Source organism: Bombina bombina, chromosome 4, assembly GCF_027579735.1.
Source record: "Bombina bombina isolate aBomBom1 chromosome 4, aBomBom1.pri, whole genome shotgun sequence".
Classification (NCBI taxonomy): Eukaryota; Metazoa; Chordata; class Amphibia; order Anura; family Bombinatoridae; genus Bombina; species Bombina bombina.
Genome location: NC_069502.1, coordinates 877,936,918 through 877,962,913, shown reverse-complemented (window position 1 = coordinate 877,962,913; position 25,996 = coordinate 877,936,918). Strand labels below are relative to the sequence as shown.

General features: G+C 38.2%; 1 long non-coding RNA gene across 2 annotated transcripts in view; it reads left to right on the top strand.

Annotated features, from left to right (window-relative positions):
* Positions 1–25,534, top strand: part of LOC128655675 (uncharacterized) — a 28,661-nt gene extending 3,127 nt beyond the window's left edge. Inside the window, exons 1-4 of one of the 2 annotated variants that reach the window (XR_008401877.1) lie at positions 940–1,083; positions 10,414–10,568; positions 25,058–25,144; positions 25,447–25,534. This is a non-coding gene — a long non-coding RNA (uncharacterized LOC128655675). Of the gene's footprint in view, positions 1–939; positions 1,084–10,413; positions 10,569–25,057; positions 25,145–25,446 lie in introns of those variants that run through there. The other variant, XR_008401878.1, reaches the window with a different exon arrangement.
* The last annotated feature ends 462 nt before the right edge of the window (positions 25,535–25,996 follow it).

The window sequence follows — 25,996 nt, the reverse complement described above, 5'->3', positions numbered from 1 at the left end:
GTTAATTTCAATGAGCACTCATCCTGCAATTATAGGACTAGATTTAAATTACATTTGATTGGTAAGCTTTATCAATGCTTTGTTCACATTTCCAACTCCATAGACTTTAGCATAGCATTGGTAAAACTTACCAGTCAAATGTAATTTAGCCCATAGTGTTGTTCCCCATGATTAAACAGTACACTGTTCTATTTTTACTATTTTTACTGTATTGCACTTTTGGTTGGTTGTGATTTTATATTTGTTATTTGTTGTTATTATTAATATATTTTATTGTAATATTTTTATTTATAAACATGTTCTGTGAAGTTTATGACAAATAAAACTGTTTTATTATTTCATAATGTCTTTAAAGTTACAGTCCTTCATAATTATAAAGAAGGAATCTTAAACAATTAGTCTGTATTGTGCTTGGTTAACTGTCACATGACATTAAAAAAAAAAAGTATCGGTAATTGGTATCGGCGAGTATTTGAAAACAAGTATCGGTGCAACCCTAGTGTGTATGTATGAGGCAAGGAGAACCATGTTATAATATTATATATCTGTATATAAAGTACTGCTTAGAGATTGAATGTGTGAGTCAGAGGGAACCTCTCTATAATATTATTGTCATGGGATGAGTAGTGCCAGAGGGGGGATCGGTCAGTCCTGAAGTCAGCTTGCCCGCCTTGGTCCTGTAAAGGACCAGCTTCTAGTAGGGAGATTCCAGAAATCTTCTGCATCACTCCAGTGGACAGAGTTTGTAGCGTGCTCAGTGTACCAGGATCCTTAAAGGGACAGCAAACACATAGAGTTTTTTTTATTAAACATGTTTAGTTCTATTTAATGAAATAATGTTACAACTTATTTTCATTATTTATTTTGCCCCTTTTCATGTAATTTGTTTCAGAAAACTAAATCATTTTTAATTCTAAGAACTTGGGATGCACCCTACTTACTTCTCAAGGCTAACTCGGCTACATCTATGTCCCTAAGTGGCTTTATCCGATAACAACGGCACTCTATGCTTACTTTATGACTGTGGCTAGCCTTGTGTCTGTGGACTAAACCTCAGATTGGCTCCTCTAAATAAAGCAAAAGGTTGGTAGAGTTTGGCTATTGAAAAATAACGGCTTTAAAAATGATGTTTGTTTTTAAAACATTTAGACATGGCTGATATATTGTTCTATAGCAACACAACAGAAATATCTTGTAATTATAAGGTGTTTATGTTGAAGAAAAAATTAACATCAGACAGCTGTTCCAAATTAATAAGGTTATAATTGTACAATTAAACATATTACAACAAAAATGACAACCAGTCACTTTACAGTAATACAGAGTGTGTGTGGCGCGCAGCCTTAGATAGCAACAATGTCTCTCTTTTATAGGCCATATTGGGTGTTTCTGAGAATCTTCACATTTTGCACCTCGTGGTCTTCTTATCTTGTCCATACAAACTTTGGGTGTTACTGTAGCTGAAAATACTTACTTTGCATATACAGCAGTTTCTGTACTAGCTGAATTGACAAGTAAATGTAACTGTTTAAAAATATCACTTGTCAGTCCCTTATAACATATAAGAAGAATATATATACAGAATTAAAAACATTTTTCCTTAACATTTCTCACCCTTTTGATAATTTTATTATCACATGTATTACCTTGCGTTTATTATCACGCCATTATTACTTTGTGTCTCTCACTTGACTAACTAACAACCTTCCTACCTGGAAATGACCCCTTAGACAGACTGTATATCACTGAGTATACAGATAAGCTGCATATACAGTGGGATGCTGAGCCTCCATTCCAGATCTGCCTACATAGTTATCATTTCCTCTAACCATTCACACATCTTTATTGGGAACACACAAACACAAAATATGCAATCTCTATCTAAACAGATAACAACAGCAGCCAGAACTGCATCCCTTCACAGGCCTAGGTCCAAATCCTGTAGTAGGCCCAAAGCTGATGAGGTGCAATTGTGGGACCCCCTCGCAGAGATGAGATCCTTCCACCTGTCTCCTAAAATGACTGGAGGGTCTGCAGGGAAGGCAGGTAGCTAAGTTATCAGTCGGTCATCTCTGTAGCTGTTGTATCATCACCCTAAACAATCCGTATCTTCATCTTTTTCTGCAATGAGAAACACAAATCATTAACAATTTTCAAACAATTAGGCACATTAGAATTACTCCTATCACTACCACTATGGGTTTCAAAAGATTTGTAAGCATATTTTTAAACCAGGTTCCAATCGATCCCATCCTTCCTTAGCTATATTTCTAGATCTTTGTTGTAACTCTTTTACTTTATTCATATGTAGAACTTGTAGTCTCATTAATAATCCCATCCATAATACTAGCATATTTGTTAATTCTATTTGCTAGCTCAATTACCCAACCTGTCCAGGCAGGAAACTACATCCAGACTTTATCTGCAGATGAGAATAATTCTTACTTATACCTTGTTTAAGGACCATTGGAATAATCTTACCATCTTTCCCAGCCATAGTTGAAACCATCTCATATTGTTATATAACTGAGTTTGACAGCTCAATTCGTCATTGTCTGTGTGTCCAAGACAAGCACACCTAGTGGTACAGAAAGCTTTTAACGTTGAACAAAAACATAAACTATTAGAATCAGCAGTTACTGTATCACATGGTACTTTGTTAGATTCCATATTAAATGTTAAAGTAGCATTTCTACAATCTGTTTCCCCCACATATACCTTGGGCAAACTAAATATGCAACCTTTCATGTTTGCTATGTAATTAACATACATTAGCCCAAGACACATTATAGGTATAGAAACTATACCAGCAAGTTTTAAGTATGTACCTTGATCTAAGATAGCATTATGAACAGAGTGATCTACATCTATTTGAACATAATAATTCATTAATATTGGTACACCTATTAAAGGGATTCCTTTATGATTGGCAGGAACATGAGAGCATATCCAACAGTCTGTGGCATTCAGTTGCTTGGCGCTTTGTTGGTGTAAAAGCCAGATGGAATTTTGTCCGTTTGTCACCCTTCACTGGTGAATAGAGGTATAAAACACAAAGAAAAGAACACAGAAAAAACAGGACAGTATATGCATCTTGGCAGTTAGTTAACCCACTTTGTCCCCAGTGGTCTCACCCTTTTGACACAGGTTTTTATCACCGGCCTGGAAGTTCACTTTCTTACAGTGAGAGGCTTGTATCCAGTTTGGTTTCCATTCCACTTTGACTGAGGTGGGTGTTGTCAGTAACACCTGGTATGGGCCGTCAAACCAGGGCTCTAAGTGTCTCCTCACGTATCTTCTTATCACCACCCAGTCTCCAGGGTGCAGGTGATGAGTTCCAGTTATTTGTTCTGGATCTGGTAATGAAGAGAAAACTTTCCCATACAAATTAGTCAGTTGCTCATGCAGCTGAACAACATAATCAGTTAGAGAAGCATACTGCCCATGTAATTCTTGTGGAAAGAAAAGACCTATTAGTGGTCTACCAAACAAAATTTCAAATGGCAAAAGGCCATGCTTTGCCTTTGGGGTGTGTCTTACTGCAAAGAGGGCTAAAGGTAAGGCTTGTACCCAAGTAAGTTTTGTCTGCTCACAGATCTTAGCTATTTTATTTTTTAAAACACCATTGGCTCTCTCTACTTTCCCAGATGATTAATCTGCAACCCTTTCATCATTTCTGCAAACACTTGCCCAGTAAAATGAGTCCCTTGATCAGATCCTACTGTTTTCAGGTAAACCATATCTGCACACAATTTCAGTTATCAGTTTTTTTCTGTTACACCTGCTGTTGCCTTGGCAACCGGCCAGGCCTTCACCCAAGAGGAAAACATGTCTACACACACCAAAACATACTCATACACACCACATTTGGGCAGCTGAATATAGTCTATTTGCAGTCTTTGAAATCGGTAGGCAGGTTTTACAAGGTGTTTCATCTCCACCTTTGTCAATTTACCTGGAGTGTATTTAGCACACATCATGCATTTCTTGCACCATTCAGTTACAAATTGTGAGAAACCTGGTGCAAACCAAAATTTATTAACACTTGCAATCATTCCCCCTTTGGAAACATGGGAAGGGAGATGAGATAAACTGGCTAAAATAGGATATAGCACTGTAGGTGCACATAATCTACCATCCCCATGTTTCCAAACCTTATTTTCCAGTTTGCAACCAGCATTTTTCCACTTTCTCTGAATTAGGGAACCTGTTTGGTTTTGGAGGGTTTTTAAGACCTCCATTGTCAAATTCTCCACAGTTTCAGAGGACTGTAGGAGTATCATGAGAGCTGCCTTCTTGGCTGCTTCATCTACCCTATTATTACCCATAGTGATAGGATCTATTGCTCGCTGATGTGCCTTTAATTTCATAACAGCTATAGCTCTTTTGAAAATGCTGCAGTCTGTTCCAGTGTCCACCAAACACTCCACAAAATGGTATGGCATGTCAGAGAGGGTCAGGCGAACAAAGGCATCACCCCCTCTGCTCTCAGACATGATTGGTAGCACTGGAAGCCCAGTCCATCAATTGTTCTCCCACAGTTATAACATTTAGCTTTTCTGGGTTCCCCCTCATTTATCCCTTAAACTGTTTCTATTGGGGTTTCCCAGGAGCACATACTGGCATTACCCTTAGTGTTTTCTTTTTCTATACTTCTATATTCCTTTGTATTGCGCTCGCTAAGCTCATTAGTGTTGGGACTGATTTATCACGCTAATCAGAATGGGCGGAAACCAATTGAGAAACCAATTTATTATGGATTTATTTATTCAGTCCTGACACCAATGTGGCAGTGAGCATTTTTCCCATACCTTGGTATTCAAGGTTACCTCTCCTTGGGGCATATACATCTTGCCATGAGGTGGTATTGGGCACATAAGATACTACAGTCAAAACTCGGGGCACAAATTATTTTCCCCAGTAATACTAAAACCCAACAGTTTCCTTTTATTACTTAGAACATGCAGTTGTAAACAATTTTCCATTTCATGTCTATTAGCAAAATATCATTATTCACTTGATATTCTTTATTAAAGGATCAGCAAGGCACCACTGGTAGTCAGCTGAACACATCAGGTAAACCAAAGGAAAGGTCCATCTATGTGCAGCCTACAATCAACAGCTAGCTCCCAGTAATGCATTCCTCCTCCCAAACCTACCTAGAAAAACATACATATATATATATATATATATATATATATATATATATATATATATATATATATATATATACACAGTATATATGCACAGTATACACATACATACATACATCTATACACATATACACACATATACAGCGCATACATACACATACACATATGCATATACATATACAGCACACATGTACACACTCTCACACGCATGTATTTACTATCAAATACACTTACAAAGATACTCACTGACAAACTGGCACACAGATTCTACACACTCTACAAAAAATAAATGCACACAAACCCCAGGACTAGGGCACATAGTCCACAAGGCCTTGGCATGCAGTCACAAATAACAATAGACAGCTAATTGCCAGTGCCCACATACAATCAGACCCACAACCAAATATCTAACCTTATAAATGCAAGGGCTACCATTAGTAACCAAAAAACTTTCAAGGGGGTAAGTACTAGTGGTCTTATCAGTAGTGAAAATACTTGAGAGTAGTAAAAGTGTAATTACCAATAAAGTAACTAGCAAATCAGACCTCTTAAAGATTCACTACTAGAATCTTGTGTATATTGTAATTTATATTAATTCTACTACAAAGAAGTCCCATAATGTACAAAGGGACAATGTATGTCTAATACAGTGTCACTTATGCAAGTCACAGCAGTGCTAGCCTTTTAAAACTCCAGTTAACCCATATAAATACCGAGCAGAAATGTAAAAGCCCTAAATGCCCTCAAACATAGCATACACTCTTATGTCTTTTAATGAAAGACTTGCATATGTGTGTGTGCAAAACATAAATAATCTTACATTTAATTCAGTTGAACAAAAAGTTTCTAGCAGCACATAAAGTTTAGGACAAAAAAGGGTTAAAAAAACAACAACAAAATTGTTCTGCTCTGTGCTGGAGGAAGGGGGGTTGGAAGCCCCCGCCCAGAACTGCAGCTGCAGCACACATACTTTGTCTTCTACAGAAAAAATACATTGGGCTGTTTCTGATAGGATTCTACAGTTATTTTTATAGAGATTTTCCTAGTGGAATAATTCAAAGGTTCCCCCTTTGGAAACCCAACATCCATTCCCTTAGTCAACTTGCACCATTCAGGCAGATGCCAGCTGACCCACATACTATATTCTTTATACATTTCCTCCTGTGGGCTATTGAGGAAATTTTGGACGTCCATTGCTTAAGGATGACCTCATGTCACCCTTTCTAAGAATCGTTTCTCATAACCCAGTTATGATGGAGGGGACTCTTACCCTTCTCTCTCGACTCTTAGCAATACTGTGGCTGTCAGGGAAAGGCCCACACTATAAATCCCACACTATAAATCCCTCCTAATTTTCCAACAAACCCAAATAATAAACAGTAGGGAGACAAATCCTAAAAGTACTTGGCCTCTTATATCATCAAAATCAAACCATGCTAGGGGACTTACATCAACAGTTTTATACATCATTAGAGACAAGTCTATTACAGCTCAGGTATGCGCCCTTCAGTATAGGAGCGTGCAAACTCAAACCAGTGTGTCCAAGGTTTTCAGAAACAAAGCCAAGAGGTGATCAAAAAGATCAGAATTCGCCCTTGTTCTCTGGGAATAGCACAATGCCCAATAGCAGCAATGGACTGAAGCTGAACTTAATCAACGATGTCCATAGGCCGAGCATAGGGGGTACCCAGAGACTTTGTACTGACAGACCAAGGTTGACTAGTAAGAAATTCTGCAGCTACCCACACTTAACCTTCTATTTTTCCTCTGCTGTACAGACCATTTTAGTAACAGTTTACGTTTACTTAACAAACACAGAAAATAGAAAACATTTGTCTCTGAGGACAGTAGAATCCTCTTACTTAACACACTACTGCTCCCACTTGCTTTCTCCGCAGAGGGGCGTCTTGGAGCAGTACATTCACACGCCGTAAAGGACCTCTTACACTCACACATTCAACAAAAGATGTTAAAACATAAAACATAAAATACAACTGTCTCAGGTTCTTGGGAGTTTGTACTCACGACAGGACAGAGGGTTTAGGAATCAGAGGATAGGAGAGCAATTTGAGAAACAAAGGTTCTCACCTTTTTGGCGCCTGTGGTCTCCTGTCCTCATAGTTCCAGTCCTGGCTCCGTCCTTAATCGCTTTCAAACTCCCGGGTTTCGGCACCAAATTGTTGAAGAAAAAATTAACATCAGACAGCTGTTCCAAATTAATAAGGTTATAATTGTACAATTAAACATATTACAACAAAAATGACAACCAGTCACTTTACAGTAATACAGAGTGTGTGTGGCGCGCAGCCTTAGATAGCAACAATGTCTCTCTTTTATAGGCCATATTGGGTGTTTCTGAGAATCTTCACATTTTGCACCTCGTGGTCTTCTTATCTTGTCCATACAAACTTTGGGTGTTACTGTAGCTGAAAATACTTACTTTGCATATACAGCAGTTTCTATACTAGCTGAATTGACAAGTAAATTTAACTGTTTAAAAATATCACTTGTCAATCCCTTATAACATATAAGAAAAATATATATATACAGAATTAAAAACATTTTTCCTTAACATTTACTCTCCCTTTTAAGTGATAGTAGCGCAGGCAGACAAACTGATAATAGCCTATTCAGCCGAGACTTGTAAACTGGAAGTCTGTTTAATTGAGGGAACTGCAGGGGTATAAATAGCGCTTCTTATCTCACACTAGGTGCCATTAAACAAAAAAAATGTACTTTTCTTAGACACTGAACTGTTAGCCGCTAGGAAACCTAGAATTTGGATAGGAATAGGATAGGAAAAAGAGAAAAATTCCAGTAGTATATGCCTAGAATCAAGAGTACCACGTTGGGGTAAAATTTAATGTTGTATAAAGTCCAGAATGTTATAATTATATCTACTGACTCTAGATTGCTTTTTTTGTTATGCTGTATGTAGCCCTGCGTGGCGCAATAACTATAATGTGATTTTTTTTTTTTTTTTTTTTTGGCATGTAACGCTGGTTATAAATAAAAATATAAAAAAAAAAAGGAAACCTAGAATTTGAGGCATTGTGACCAATTAGCAGTTTATCAATATTATTATTATTATTATTATTGTAAGCCAGCCAATAGCAGAATGTCACCTTCAGCAATTTCTGATTGGTTATTAACTTTACTCTTGAATAGTGACAATTCCTGATTGGTTATTAAAGTGAAGGTCAAGTCCGGGTGACTCGCTCACGCCAATCTGCAGCTCATTAGAAATGATGTTGATGTTCATTCATCATTTTGCATACTTTTGAATCCTACAGTCAATATTTTACCTTCTATTCATCCCCTGTTACACTTTCTTCGTCCGCCCGACATCTTCGTTACATTTAGGGCTGCAACAACTAATCGGTAAGGTTGATCATAAGAATAGTTGTCAAAGAATCTCATTATCAATTAGGTGGTCAGCGATTAGTTGGTTAATTGCACAGCACCAGCTGCTTCAATCTGATGAACTCCTGCACATGGTATTGTGCAAACATTTTTATTTATTTTTTTTCTATCCGATTAATCGGATAGAAAAAAAGATTAAAAAAATAAAAATTTTTTTTGCACAATCTTAGTTGCAGTAGATCATCAGATTAAAGCAGCTGGTGCTGTGCAACTGACTAATCGCTGACCACCTAATTGATAATGAGATTTGTTGACAACTATTTTTATGATTAAACTTAGATTAGTTGTTGCAGCCCTAGTTACATTGATTGACAGCAATGTAAGTTTCAGTTCTCCAATGTCTGTAAACCCCCCCCGGGGCATTCAGCCCCTTTTTTGCAAAGTCATCACCAAGTAATGTGCATGCGTTAGTCCCTCAATGGTGTCATACATCTGTCAAGCTTGTTCATGAGACGCACATGCGTATTCCGTTTCCTGCTTGTTAATTGGCTACATTATGTTAAGATTGTTAACGATTGCACTCCAATAAGTTACAGCAATCTTTCGATAACTCTGCTGTAATCATGTTTGCTGATATGGAATATGCCCTGCACTGAATATTTGAACTTATAATTTGTCAAACTATTTGATTGCATTTGACGCATGCGCAATTCGGCTGTACATACGGATGCGCAGTTTGTTGGTAATATTGTGCACAAGCTTTTGACAGACACTACTGAAGAATAAGGAAGTGGTTTAGGGGAGGAGTCGGACTTCAAACGGAGAGTATTAGAATATATAATTTTTTTTATAAAATGTAAAGACAAATATAAAGTTAGCGACTAGAATGCTGATATGTTATTCAATAGATGTCAGTAGTCCATTGGCCTGAAATTGACCTTCACTTTAACTTTACTCCTAAATGGCTAGAACAAAACCAATCAAATGCATCTGTTCCAACCAATCAGAAAAGTGCCTACTTTCTATGAAGTTTAACATTGAGGTTGCCTGGTTGCAGATATTTAATTCCCACATGGTCTTAATACATAAACAGCCAGGGAGCTTGATAGACTTTTTTGTTTTATTATATTGATTATTGATATTACCAGATATTAAAATATAAGAATTTGCAACGGATATTAATTTTTAATCATCTGTATTTAGATTAAGCTGCAGATAGCCTTCTGCACATTTTCTATATTGTGCAGCAGGAACATTTAGCTATTTTAAAAAGAATATTGTTTCTGGCCACTTTGAAATGGTTGCCTAGCTCCACCCATTGATGACATTATTATCTGGGCTGCATATGGCGTCCAATCACAAAAGGCCTACTAGTTGGATTTAATGGACTGTCAGTGCTATTCAGCAGAGTGCCTAGATTTTTTTTTTATTGTTCCTGCTGCATGATATTGAAAGGGATGCAGGAGGATATTTGTAGCTTAAGGTGAGACTTTAAGATGACTAAGGTGTAGACTGTCCCTTAAATCCTGACATTTAAAGGTGAGGGCTGTTACGTGGCACATTAATCTCTGATTCCATTCAATGAGAGTCCGACATTATGATTTACATAGTATATACTCGTATCTTATCTAGCATGTGATCTTGATACTACCCCTCTATATATTCAATCCACCAATAAAACGCCAGACATAGTGTTGTTTATGAGATGTGTGTTTATTTAAATACATGAAACATTTTGTAAAGATAATTCAGTTTATTAATTTGATACCATCCTATAATACTATTTGAATCAACAAATTTATCAACCCATTCATATAGCAACAGTGGGTTAGAGAAGTTAATGTAAACCCCATAGACCATGAACTGTACCCAAGACCTTCTTTCTCTCTCTGTTTAGGCTGCTGTTACTGTAAAGATCACATACAATACACATTGCTGCATTTGACAGTAAAGGAGAAACATAAGAATATCTGACAAATTTGGCTGTGCTGAACAAGACAATGTCTGACAAGAACGAGAACCAAACCTCAGACCTTCCTGATGCACACGGAGGTAAGCAGGACGTCACATGCATGTCACATGGTTTTGTCATCAGAATAGGATAATATTTACAGCAACCAACCATAAACCTCAGTTATCTGTTAAAGGGACAGTCAACACCAGACTTTTTTTTTTGTTTTTTTAAAAGATTATATATATATATATATATATAATATCCCTTTATTACCCATTCTCCAGTTTTGCATAACCAACACAGTTATAATAATACATGTTTTACCTCAGTAATTACCTTATATCTAAGCTTCTGCAGACTGCCCCCTTATTTCAGTTCATTTGACAGACTTGTATTTTAGCCAATCAGTGCTCACTCCTCTGTAAATTTGCGTGCATGAGCTCAGTTATCTATATGAAACACATGAACTAACCCCCTCTAGGGGTGAAAACTGTCAAAATGCATTTATGTAAAAGGCGGCCTTCAAGGTATAAGAAATTAGCATATGAATCTCCTAGGTTTAGCTTTCAACTAAGAATACCAAGAGACTAAATAAAAATTGGTGATACAAGTAAATTAGAAAGTTGTTTAAAATTACATGCCCTATCTGAATCATGAGCTGTTTTTTTTGGACTTGACTGTCCCTTTTAATCTTAAAGGGACATAGGGTTGGTAGTATATTGGTAATGTACAGACGTTTCTACTAAGCAATGTATAAAAACATGCTTTAGGCTTGTTGTTAATGACAAGATCAGCACCATGTGCTCATGCCTAGTGTCAATCTCTGTACGTAAAGAGCGCTTGTTGGTAGGTAAGCTCCATGCATAGTGTAGCTACCAATTCGCTATTGCACATGTTGCCAATTTCATGTATACAAAATGTCTTAACATGTTTTTTTTGTTTTGTTTTTTAGGCACTTTGCATTGCACAATGTCTTACTTTAGTGTGCTTGAATTGTATAACACCAGCTGATAAAATTAAGAGTGCAATCTATACATGACAGCAGTGCTTGTCATCCGAGTATACTAAAGTAGGCTCACATCCATGCTCTATAAATGGCAGCAGTGTTTCTCATTAGAGCATTCAAAGGTAGATTCAGGAGCATGCTCTATATGTGCAGCCGTGCTTGTCATGGGAGCATACTGAGGTAGGCTAAGAATCGTAGTTTCTATATATGGAAACAGAGCCTGTCATGAGAGCATAATTAGGTAAGCACAAAAGCGTGCTCTATAGCTCTTGTAATGAGAGCATACAGAGGAAGGCACAGGTGCGCTGTCCGTTTGTAGGAGAAGTGTTTGTCATGAGATAATTCTTAGGTAGACACAGGAGCATGCTCTATATATGGCAGCAGTGCTTGCTGTGAGAGCATACAGAGGTAGGCACAGGAGCGCTGTTTATATGTGAGGGAAGTGTTTGTCATGAGATCGTACTGAGGAAGGCTCGGGAGCACTCTATGACAGCAGTCTTTGTCCTGAGAGCATACTGAAGTAGGCACAACAGCACTCTATATATGGCACCAGTGTTTGTCATGAGATCATACTGAGGTAGGCTCTGGAGCAGTGTATATAGATATAGAGATATACAGTATCCCACAAAAGTGAGTACACCCCTCACATTTTTGTAAATATTTTATTACATATTTTCATGGGACAACACTGAAGAAATGACACTTTTGCTACAATGTAAAGTAGTTAGTGTACACCGTGTATAACAGTGTAAATTTGCCGTCCCCTCAAAATAACTCAACACACAGCCATTAATGTCTAAACCATTGGCAACAAAAGTGAGTACACGCCCTGTGGAAATGTCCAAATTGGGCCCAAAGTGTCAATATTTTGTGTGGCTACCATTATTTTCCAGCACTGCCTTAACCCTCTTGGGCATGGAGTTCACCAGAGCTTCACAGGTTGCCACTAGAGTTCTCTTCCACTCCTCCATGACGACATCACAGAGCTGGTGATGAACACTGACAGGCTGACCCCCACCCCTGTAACCTCTGCAGCACTCATACGTCTATTTCCCAAAGACAGCCTCTGGATATTACGCTGAGCACATACACTCAACTTCTTTGGTCGACTATGGCGAGGCCTGTTCTGAGTGGAACCTGTCCTTTGAAACCGCTGTATGATCTTGCCCACTCTGCTGCAGCTCAGTTTCAGGGTCTTGGCAATCTTCTTATAGCCTATGCCATCTTTATGTAGAGCAACCATTCTTTTCTTCAGATCCTCAGAAAGTTCTTTGCCATGAGGTGCCATGTTGAACTTCCAGTGACCAGTATGAGAGAGTGTGAGAGCGCTAACACCAAATTTAAAGTGAATGTAAACTTTGATGAAATAGTGCCCGGTTTTTAAAAATACCATTAAAAACAGGGGCACTTTATTTATCAAAGTTTACATTGCAGTGGATTTTACAAATACTTAACTTCTTCTCCTGAAACGCTGGATAGCGATTCTCCCCCCCCCCCCCCCCTGCTGCTTCCTGCTGTACTTACACAGTAATGATGAAACCGGCTTCCTCCAATCACAGCGTGGCCTCACCAGATGGACGCTCCTGGGGGGGGGGAGCCATGATTGGAGGAAGCCGGATTCGTCATTGCTGATGAAGTACAGAGGACCTGCTGGCGGGGGATCAGCGATCCAGCATTTCAGGAGAAGGTACGTATTTGTAAAATCCGCTGCAATGAAAACTTTGATGAATTAAAGTGCCCTTTGTTTTTAATAGTATTTTTAAAAACCGGGCACTATTTCATCAAAGTTTACATTCACGTTAACACACCTGCTCCCCATTCACACCTGACACCTTGTAACACTAAAGAGTCAAATGACACCGGGGAGGAAAAATGGCTAATTGAGTCCAATTTCCACTTAGGGTGTACTCACTTTTTTTGCCAACGGTTTAGTATCCAGACACCAACTTATTTCCACAAACGGACACCTGCCTGGGTGCAGACTTGTAAATGATACAGGAACCAAAAAGATGCACTCTCAGGACTTTTTTGGGTGAAGTAAAGGTTACTTTATTCGGAACGTTTTCGGGGTTCAAGTCCCCTTTGTCAGCATAAAAGACTGAACACAACAAACTTATATAGTGTTAAAAAACCATATCAAACCATACCTACATTAATCAGTGGCGCCAAAGCTCCGCCATGGAACGCTGGTTGCGTTCCACAGATACACCAAGCCGGATGTAGTACATGTGTCACTTCCGGTAGTGAAATATAATACAAATATCGTGATCATTCTAACTCTTAATGTTCGTGCAAACACAGAAATACCTTGTCATACTAAGAGACCCCACTCGTAAACAAAAATGTCATTATGAATGTCAAGTGTATATGCTTATATTTAAGCCTAATGATTCTCAAAGTGACGTGTCAAGCCACAAGTTTGCCATAGCAACGTATATACAAACTCAAAAAGACCGATTAAAAAAGGGGTTAAACAACTTCGGTCAAGGCAATATGTGAATATGATGATCAAACAGTGCTGCAGTACTTAATACATCTACACTCAAATGAATTAGATTGTGTGACCTTTAACATATATCTAGGCAATAATATGACTAAAGTGTAAGTGACAGTTAACAAGATGTAATGCAGAAAGGAGATCATGCTCACGCTATGTCGCCTGTTTAGACATTACACAAAAATAGTGTTATGGTGAGTGATGTGCACATTATTCAGAAACACAAAAAATAAAATCTCCACTGCACTTAAATCTATAATGAGCATACATATTCTCATATACCAACATACCAGGTGTGTGGAGCTTAAATGACAGATGTATATTATAGCACATACGTTTTTACTTCTGTACACTGTGCTATACATAACCTCCACATGTATATTGGCCCAGGTAAAAGACATAAAAGCACACACGATAACACAATACAAAATGAAAATTAAGAAATAACTAAGAAAAAAACATCGGTGTCTATATTATACTTAATATAGTACACCTACAGGCTGTATTACTACATCAAAATAACCTATGTTAGCCAGGAAAAGTTTGCAGTGATTAATCACACTATGCCATAGGTACTAATTCTAGTTGAATGTGCTCCCTTCACAGTTGTGGGACCTCATGAGTTATGGCATCCATCATATTTCTATACATGACCCTGTGCATGTGGTCACTGGGATCAGCGTCTTCTCTAAGTGTCATCCGAGATCAGTATCACTTGCTCTAGTCATGGAATGTCCTTCCTGGCTCTTCCTGAGGATAATGTCGCATAGAGCCACACAATGAAAGTACTCTTGTTTCTCCTCAGTCGGCCCTGTAGTGAAGATACCGGTCAGGTGTATAATGCGTGGGTAACCACTCTAACAACCCCCCGACTTCCACAAGATCACTGAGGATACAAAAGGTTCCCCATGGCTTGTGCTGTGTAACCAGACCGGACGGGACACCAAAAATGGAACCCCGGGTTCTGTTGATGGGAAAGAGGAACTCCTTAATGCAGTGTCTACAGCAATATTTCCGTAGCCACGCCCCTTACACTGCGCTGCTCTGGAGGCCATGCCCCAAGAAACGCCCTATAATACCTCACAAAACATTGCTGGAGTGACAGAGTGTGGTAAATTATGGGCACACATGAGCTGACAGTAGGCACAACAAGGAAGCACATTTGATTCTGTGTCCTTACCTGAGGGTCTACGCTGGATAACACAAACCTAAATGTGAGTACGGATATACTCTTAAGCAATATTGCAGTAGACACTGCATTAAGGAGTTCCTCTTTCCCATCAACAGAACCCGATGGCGGTTTTCTGAGGGCACATATCGGAATAAAGAGCTCCAAGTTTTGACCACATCACCTCTGGGACAATCTGTTTTCCTCATATGATAAGATTTGTATACTGAACATTTCTCATAAGTCTTTGTCTCTATTACCTTTGTGATTTTGTATTAAGTGTAGTGAGTTTAATTTGTCATTTTTATTTGTATTTTAACTGCGGCTGCAATTATATATATATTTTTTTTTTTTTAAGTATTTTTTTATTGAGGTTAAAGTAATAGGTAACAAACAATGTTCCACCCACACAGGGTAAATACAAAATACAAAGCAGCATTAATACATAGTTGATAAGATGAGAATGGTGCAATTCAAGTATTCCTGTTAAATAGCAACAAAAAGATGATGAAAACTATCGAGCTAACCTGTGTAGGGGTAGGAATGACCTCTTTTTTTTGTCTTTCTTCATAAACCAGCCACCACCATATATAACAAGGTAAGATATAAAGTAAGCACCCGTGTTCAGGAGTCCTAAGGACAAGGTAGATATTGCGTAGGGTAGTTTAGGATTATGGAAAGTTGGACATCTCTGAATTGAGAAACCTTATGAATTCAATTATTCAAGTAGGGTACTTTTAAGTATACATGGGTAGTAGTCTGGCTTGGGGGAGGGGGAGTCAGTGGGCAAGAGCCACTCTAAATAGAATAAGAGGGGTGGGGGGGCGGAGCCAATTAATATGTCAAATTTGTAAATATATTGAGACTTCAGAACTTTAAGGTAGACTACGATATAGACCATTCCTCTATGTATAACGTGAACAAATTTAATCTAGGGCATGGGAGAGTAAGGGTAGTTACCTGGGTAGGATATAAACAGGAGGGGATAACTAGATATATGAAAAAATAAACTTACATGGTATTAATACCTAACTTCCTGTCTTATGTTAGTGTTATGTTCAAAAAGGCAATTATATGGCAATTGTAGTCTAACTATCTAAATAAATACATCTTTACACTACCATATTACCCAGTGAGGACAATGAGATAAACGCATATTATAGTAGCGTTAGTGAAGCATACAAAATATACCTGTTGAAACTATAAATACAAGCAGAAAACAGCATAGTAGCACAGTATAACAAAACACTGGTCATGATTTCGAAGTTATGCAGGAATGACAAAGGACCATTTGTCCTTGTATGGGGTCTTCAGCTAGCGCCAACAGTAGGTTCAGGGAGATCAACATAAGCCAGGTTCTAGAAACGCCTATCACATTGAAAACTACTATAATATAACAACAAATAGGTGCTGTATGTGCTTGCATACAGGTGTATTCAAATGTAATTGCTATAGTGTTGGCCTAGTATTATTAGAGCCAAAATGATTCAAGCTAAATCATATAGTATATTAGGAACAGGCCTAGGGTACTAGCTTCTGAGGGAGCACAGTAAGACTAGACATGAGAATCCAAGTCCTTATTGGCCTAGTTATATATGTATTGCAAGCTACTCCATTATTAAAGAAGTTCGAGAGACGTACTGTTGCTGCATCTAAAAATAGTATCGGGATAGTTATACGTAGAACATTATAAAGGGACTAAATGTCACTGCTGCTTACGCTGTGTTGGGTATATTATATAGTATTAATAACACTTTAGGAGATATGCACATATCTAATTGTGAATACGTGCTTTGTTAGGTATCTGGGTGTTAGGCATGATACTATCTTATAAATTAGAAGGCCATTAACAACATATCTAAAAATACATAAGACAGCTAGCATATCTAAGTGCTTAAAATAACAAGATTGTCTATCCATTTAAACCTGGCCTCTTCTATGAAAAACGGGTTAAGGTGATTGCAATTGCTTAATGTACCCTGACTATGGACATTCGGATGGGGTAAGGAAGTCTCTCTGTACTGAGCTCCTATGTGGCAGTAAACGACCTGGAAACTATTTATTGCAGGGGAAGGGCATCCCCAAAATTACACAAAGTGAGGTTAAACATCATGGTGCAAACACACTTAGACACTGAAGGATTAGCAATATAACGTCAAATAAAATAATAATGAATAAAGAGGATTTTCGCAGGTATTTAGCAACAGTCCCAGAGGAGACCATATTGTTACTGTAAGTCCCATAACGAATCAGTAAGAGTCGGGCACCTGCGGTAGTGAAATAGTCAATATAAATTTACCCCACTCCAACTCGGAGTCCTTCTGGAACTTGCCTCATCAATTTCACTAACGTGTATGGGTAGGTATTTTCGCCCCATGCAGAGGTAGTTGCGGATGTATGGAGTAACTGACCGTGCCTCAGACTATTTCCCCAGGGATCCTCTTCATTGAGCTGTCTCCGCGGTTGTGTAGAAAATCCTTTCCTCCATGAAGGGTCGGCCACATCTCTCCGCCCTGGCTCTGCACAAAGTGTGAGTAAGATGTCCTGCTTGGATAGCGAGCTAGTGTCCTCTCGGCTCTTCGCCATGTACCCGGTAGAGAACTGTGGACTCAGGGGCTCTTCAATGCAGTAAAATTGCAGAGGTTGCGCTAAACGATCAAGCCCGTAATCAGACAGGGTGAGTGGAGCTGCTTTAGATGCCCTCAGTACACTGGAGCCTAATATGTCAGTCCGTGAGTTGTTAGGAGGGACCTCCAAGTTAGATCCATAAGAGAGTCCATCCGTGTGGTCTGGTGTTTCGCAGTTGGTGCTGTGGAAAGATGGGTAGACAGTGATCTCAGATATCTCCCGTTCTAATGGACGGTTAGATAGCAGGGCTGCAAACTTATCTCTAATAGTAGTAAGGTCTCGCTTTATCTCAGTATAGTAGAGTTGAAGAGAATGTTCCGTCTTCTCTTCCCATTGATCCAGGAACTGCATTCTGAGTTAAGATGGTGATTCGCGCCTTTGCAGCAGAGACCTTGGTACCGGGTTTAAGGGCTGTTTCACTGTGGTAGACTCGGTTAGCACTCTCGCCGTATCCAAGGCAAGATAGTCTCAATGTAAGCTCGAAGTAAATTCTGACAAGAGATCTCTTAAGAATATATAAATTCACTAAGTAATAGCATAGATGAGGAGCTTTAGAGAAGTGCGTCTGTTCAGTGTGCGCGTCGGCTCCGCCCCCCCTGCAATTATATTTTGTATCCTTCATTGTATCTATTTTTATTTGACCATTTCTTTCTATTGATTAAATGTATTAGATTTTGGATAATTTATGTCTTTTGGATGATACATTTAAGATTTTTTTTGAGGATCAAATGGATACTCGCAGTATTTTATAGCTTGTTTTTATCGCACATTAACTGCACATTTTCATTGCATATAATTTCTGCTATTTTTTTTCTGCACATTTATCTAAGTGCACAAACAACTTTAGCCAAATACTAACCATGAGTGAAAGAAAAGTTTTTGTGCTATCATTCATATTCTTTGGCCAAGAAATCATAAACTCTGCCAGGGTACTGTATGTATGTGTGTGTGTATATGTGTATGTATGTATTATATTTTATATATATATATATATATATATATATATATATATATATATATATACACACACACACAGGTGGCCCTCGGTTTACAACGGTTCAATTTGCACCGTTTCAGAATAACAACCTTTTTTTCAGTCATGTGACTGCTATTGAAAAGCATTGAAAGCAGTGAATTGATTAAAACAGCCAGTAGGTGGAGCTGTCCGCTTGTGTTGCAGCAAAGATATGCAAGACAAGCAAGCTGAAATTAATCAGTTTAACCAGACCTGAGCTATCGAGCAGCTTGGAAAGGAACAAGATCTTCCTGTCTATAAATCAGTCCAGATTGGAATGCATAGAAAGAACTGTTTGCAGAAAAATGCAAGTAAAGTCTGTGTTGTGTGATTATTTTATTAGGTTTATAATGCTGTTTAGCAAATGTTTTTGTTCATTTAACTTAGTTTAGTTATATATTCTGTGTTGTGTGATTATTTTATTAGGTTTATAATGCTGTTTAGCATTTAAAGTCTTAATTTTAAAGCTTTAAAAAATAATGTATTATGTGTTACTTATGCCAATTTTGAGAGGGGCCTGGAACCTAACTCCCTCACTTCCCATTGACTTACATTATAAACTGGGTTTCAATTTACAACAGTTTCGATTTACAACCATTTCTTCTGGAACCTAACCCTGGCGTAAACTGAGGGCTACCTGTATATATAATTTTTTTTTTTTTTCAAAAGAAAACTTCACACTTTAAGTCAGGCTCCAAACACAAACAGCTGAGAAAGCATAGGCGCGACGTGGGCTTGTCGGGAGCGGCAAAATAATAAGCGTGTCTGTCAGTATGCTATTAATAGCTGAAGGCAGCAGCGGTCAATAAGGAATAGCACGGTCTTAGCAGCAAACTGATGAGTTCTCATCGATCCTACCTGAGGGCAAACGGTTCCGGTCCTTCCAGGAAAATCTCACCTCCTCCGTGTCCAGTGATTACCAGTCACTAAGGGATAGCACAATATCCGATGGATCCCGACCCAGTATTCTCAGCTGTATAGGCATTAATGCTGCTGCTAGTCTCTTCCAACGATCACATCCGCTGGCATATCCGGCCGCTCTCCCGTAGTGCCTCACAAACACCCTGGAGCTTTACTTGCACACAGAACACAGTCCAAGTTTAAGTGTATAAAAAGGAGGTGCCTGATAGGTTTATTAGCAAAGCGTCTAACATGTTTCGGTGTATAGCCTTACTCATAGACTTAACGGGTTGCTTTTTAAATGAAATGCTGTTGTCTTATTGGCTTAAATTCAGTCTTCTGACTTCAGATATTTGAATCCTTAAAGCTACATGCACAGATACAACAATAGAGATGGTAATTGATAACAAATGTTCTTATCGCAATCAAACTAAAACATATATCTGTCATACCTATGATGCGATAACAATACTTTTATATTATCTGGATACCTGTTATAGGAACATGTTGTTGTTATTATCGCCAATAATAAATAAGTAAATAATGCTTTGTATTCATGGTAATGCAAACTTAAAGTGAAGGTAAACTTTGATGAATGAAAGCCCGTTTTTTAAAAATACTATTAAGAACAGGGGCACTTTCATTCATCAAAGTTTACAAATCGCCCGTTTTGATTAAAAACTTACCTTTTTTTCTTTTCACAGCCAGAGCAACCTCCCCCTCCTGGAAATCCTCTCTTCACACATCAGCAATGACTAATCCGGCTTCCTGCAATCACAGCATGGCCTCAGGCAGTGACTACCCTGGGGGGAAACCCGTGATTGGAGGAAGTCGGATTAGTCATTGCTGATGTGTGAAGAGGATTTCCAGGAGGGGGAAGCTGCTCTGGCTTTGAAAAGAAAAAAAAAAAGGTAAGTTTTTAATAAAAACAGCTGCTTTTGTAAACTTTGAATGAAAGTGCCCCTGTTTTTAATAGTATTTTTAAAAAACGGGCTTTCATTCACCAAAGTTTACCTTCACTTTAACTATTGGGCTATGGAACCTAATATTAAGCAACAAGGTTATTAAGCACCAAGGTAAATTGGAAACAAAAGCGATCATTGTGTGACATCTATTATAGCCTTACAGTATATACTGCTGTATTAGATACATATATGAAATTTAATTTGTCCCTGGCTATAATGTTGCTACAATATAGTTACTGGTGGTGGTATAAAAGCGTAGGGTTAAAATATTTAGAAAAAATGTTGGTGAAAAACGTAGGCCAATTAGGCAGAGTCTAATAACTGAGAAACCAATTGAAAACTAGAATCTTAATAATACACACATGGGCAATTGTGTATAACGGTTTGCTTCCTGCATATTCACAACATTGTGTCTGTTCTTATTTAGGTAAAAACACAAATTAATATACAGTCGTATGCAAAAGTTTAGGCACCACTGTCAATTTCCATAATTTTCATTTATAAATAACTGGGTGTTTTGGATCAGCAATTTCATTTTGATCTATCAAATAACTGAAGGACAAAGTAATGTTTCAGTAGTGAAATGAGGTTTATTGGATTAACAGAAAATGGTGCAATATGCATCAAAACGAAATAAGACGGGTGCATAGATGTGGTCACCCTTGTTATTTTGTTGATTTGAATGCCTGTAACTACCTAGCACTGAACACATAATTGGTTTGGTGAGCCCATTAAGCCTTGAACTTAATAGACGGGTGCATCCAATCATGAGAAAAGGTATTTAAGATGGCCAATTTCAAGTTGTTCTCTTTGACTCTCATCTGAAGAGTGGCAACATGGGGGCCTCAAAACAACTCTCAAATTACCTGAAAACAAAGATTGTTCAACATTATGGTTTACGGGAAGGCTACAAAAAGCTAACGCAGAGATTTAAGCTGTCAGTGTCCACTGTGAGGAACATAGTGAGGAAATGGAAGACCACAGGCACAGTTCTTGTTAAGGCCAGAAGTGGCAAGCCGAGTAAAATATTGGAGAGGCAAAGGATGGTGAGAGGTCAAAAACAGACCACCTCCAAAGACCTACAATATCCTCTTACTGCAGATGGTGTCATTGTGCATCGTTCAATGATTCAGCGCACTTTGCAGAAGGAGAAACTGTATGGGAGAGTGATGCGGAAGAAGCCTTTTCTGCACACACGCCACAAACAGTCTCTTGAAGTATGCAAACGCACATTTGGACAAGCCAGCTTTATTTTGGAAGAAGGTCCTGTGGACTGATGATACAAAGATTGAGTCACTTGGTCATAACAAGGGGCATTATGCATGGCGGCAAAAGAACACAGCGTTCCAAGACAAACACTTGCTACCCACAGTATAATTTGGTGGATGTTCCATCATGCTGTGGGGCTGTGTGGCCAGTGCCGGTACTGGGAATCTTGTTAAAGTTGAGGGTCGCATGGATTCCATTCAATATCAGCAGATACTTGAGAATAATGTTGAGGAATCGGTCACAGAGTTGAAGTTACGCCGGGGCTGGTTATTTCAGCAAGACAACGATCCAAAACACGCTTTGTGTCATTACTGAGTAATCCTTCTTGCCACTTGGTCGAACACATTGTTACCCGACCCCTATATAGTTATTCCTCCATTTCAGAGGTAAATGTGGTCTGAAGTACAGTTGGCTCAATATATGTCTATCAATACCTTTAATAAGAGAGCTACATCTTTATGGCCCATAAATGTTTATGTAACTAATGGATTGGGGTTCACTACTTTATGCACAAAATAGCAGGTGGGATCTTATTAGAATAGCCACTCAGTGGTTAATATACAGAGCGTACATGCTTGAATCTCACTCCTGCAAACTGTTACAAAATGCGGCTAATGGCTATAAACTGCAACTTTTTTTATTGATGCTCAGTACTAGCTGCATACATTAGTGGGAACATTGGAGACTTAATTTGTATTCAAAGTAAAATACAATGTAACATCCATCGTGTTACTTAACTTTAGCAAGATATATAGTATTATATAATTTACACTTAAAGGGACAGAAACCCTATTATTCAAACTTAACGTATATTAGATTTAGGAGGTCTAGTTATAAGATAGCGATAACAGTTCACAGTAACCTGGTTTAGAATTTCACTGGGTAAAGATTCTTAGTCAGAAAGCATTATATGGAGAAGATACAACAAACGATCAAAACAAATCATTAACGCTGATGGTAGACTCTGACTGAACACTTTCTATAACATAGAGCTCTATGATGAATGAGCTATAATCATTTTAATATATAATATACTACGCTATACCACTTAAGTATGTGTGACTGTGGAACCAATAGGTATTTAACTCATTAATATAAACGTCATTAGACCGAAGGTGTGTAGATAACCACTTGAATTAAGTTATTTTGAGCCTTAATCTATATTGAATTTCCTACTTGGGGCTCCTACCACAGAATGCTACTAAATGATTTTGATCGGCTTGAGATCATTATAGAATGAATGAGTGAACACACACCATTGCTGAATCCTGGATCTTATAATTTGAGCAATTAATTGAGAGACTAAATCTCACATGATATTTCAACACCCTGAGTAATCTAAGGACTCAATAGTGACACATTATCAGCACATTACTTAGTATATATATTACAGTGGTGTATACATAAATCCATACTGGGTGATTGATTAATTCATTTTGCATTGAGCTTCTTTACAAGTAATAGTGAGGGGTACTACTTATTGAAGTTACTTATATGCCTGACCCTTCTATATTATTACCCCCCCCCAGACCAGCCTTAACCAGTGTCTGAGACGTTTTTAATATTGTGTTATTTCATTTTAAGTTGATGTTCATAAAGGTTACATTTTAAAACCAGTTTGGATTGATACTGCCCAATAGCCAGGACCCAGAGTGCTATATGTGCATACTTGGTGAGGGTAGGTACACTGTCTCCTTGTACCATCCCTCGTTGTGTTCATATTACGTATTTATGCACCAGCACCATTTCCTCTCTATATTTGGGGGACCAGTTACTGAATACTCTTACGTATTTCTTAGTTATAGAGGAAAAGCGCATGTAGTGCCATTGTTCTTGTGTTGTAACAAGTTATACACAATTGCCCATGTGTGTTATTAAGATTCTCATTTTTAATTGGTTTCTCAGTTATTAGACTCTGCCTAATTGGCCCACGTTTTTCATCAACATTTTTTCTGAATATTTTAACCCTACGCTTTTATACCACCACTAGTAACCATAGTGTATAGCAACATTATAGCCAGGGACATATTGAATTTCATATATTTATCTAATACAGCAGTATATACTGTAAGGCTATAATAGATGTCACACAATGATTACTTTTGTTTCCAATTTACCTTGGTGCTTAATATTAGGTTCCATATCCTAAGTTTGCATTACCATGAATACAAAGCATTATTTACTTATTATTTGCGATAATAACGTTCCTATAACAGGTATCCAGATAATATAAAAGTATTGTTATCGCATAATAGGTATGACAGAGAGATGTTTGATTGCGATAAGAACATTTGTTATCAATTACCATCTCCATTGTTGTATCAATATGGTTGTATCTGTGCATGTAGCTTTAATGATTCAAGTATGTGAAGTCAGAAGACTGAAATTTTGCCAATAAGACAACGGCGTTTTCATTTAAAAAGCAACCAGTTTTTAATTGGGGTTAAGTCTATGAGTAAGGCTATATGCCTAACCATGTTAGACGCTTTCCTGCTGTTTTAACCTTGTTGAACATGAACATTACAATGCTCATTATAAGACATTCTTTTTATTTATGCAAATTATGACACTTAGGGAAGTCTCCCTAAGTGTGATGCGGGAATCCAGACGTGGACCCGTTGCTCAGTGTGCCTAGAGGGATATTGCTGCACCTCACTGACGAGGTCCACAATAGGCCAAAACGTACGTCTGGGGTATTGCTGTTTCTCTCGTTCAGAGAGGGATTGCCTGGTATTTCGGGGCTGGACTGTACTGTGAAGTCAGGATCAGACTGATATGCTTCAGGAAAGTTCTTCTCTGTGAAAGGCACATGTTGAGCAAAATGAGGCTGCTTCTAGGGTGGTAGCTAGCCATGAAACAAGCTATTATGCTATTGTTCTGTCCCAGGTTGAGCGCTTCTCTCTTTTTATTTATACTAATTGAATACTGTGCTGTTGCTAGTGTTAAACTAAACTTAACGCTATTGCACACCTAATATATGTTAGTTCAAACATGTTTTCATGTTTTTAAACAAACTGCTAAGTGAAAAGAAGGCCCTAACCCATATTATTATAATAAAAGAAACACATACAAACTTCTGTTATATAGGTTTGTTACCCTGTACCTTGTATTATTAGGTAACTTTCTGCTGTAATTGCAGGGCGTCTAGAGGAAAACCTGGGCACTGGACTATTAATTGTGAAGGAAGAGGATGAGACAGATGAAATGCATTGGTCCCTCCCTGCCGGTGAGTAGTAATACGTGAGAGTCTGCTGGGGCTGTGCACACAGTTACTTACTGCTCTCCCTTGTAGTTTACTGTCTGGTTTATAAGCGCAGATAACATAATGAGTTTAACCCTTGTTTAGTTCATGTTGTAGTTTTTATACTGTAATATAGCCCAGGACAGCAACAAAAAAAAGAGGGAAAAGGAGTAGAATGTGTGAATTTGGTGCTATTGTTTGACTGGAAAATATACAAACTGTTTTATGGTAAAGTTATAAAAATAAGATCATGAGCTATAAAAAATGAATCTCCTTTATTTGTACAGATGAAGATAACACTGAAATAGTAAAAGTTGAGATAACAGAAGATCTGTTGGCGAGGCAACAGCTGGGAGCAACGGATGAGGAAACCAGTGACAGTATCAGCTCAGGTAAGTGTGCACTCGTGTCTGTAAAACGTGGTTTACAAGTGAGTGTGCACATATGTTGTGTCTGGGGTATGCTAGTTACAGTTGAGTGCAGTTGTGTTGTGTTTGAGCGATGCATATTACAAGTGGGTGTGCACATATGTTTGATGTACATGGGAAACAGGTGAGTGTGCACGTGTGTTGTATCTGATAATGGTTGTAAGGGTATTGTGTGTGTGTGTGTGTGAGAAACGTAGATTACAGCTGAATGTGCACATATGCTGTGTGAGCGTACACTTGTGTTGTGTCTGAGAGATATAGGTTGCAGGTGAGTGTGCATGTGTGTTTTGAAAGATGCAGGTTGCTGGTGGGTGTAAGGGTGTTGTGTTTGAGGTATGTGGATTACAGCTAAATGTGCATGTATGTTGTGTCTGAGGGACATGAATTGCAGGTGTGTGCACTTACATTG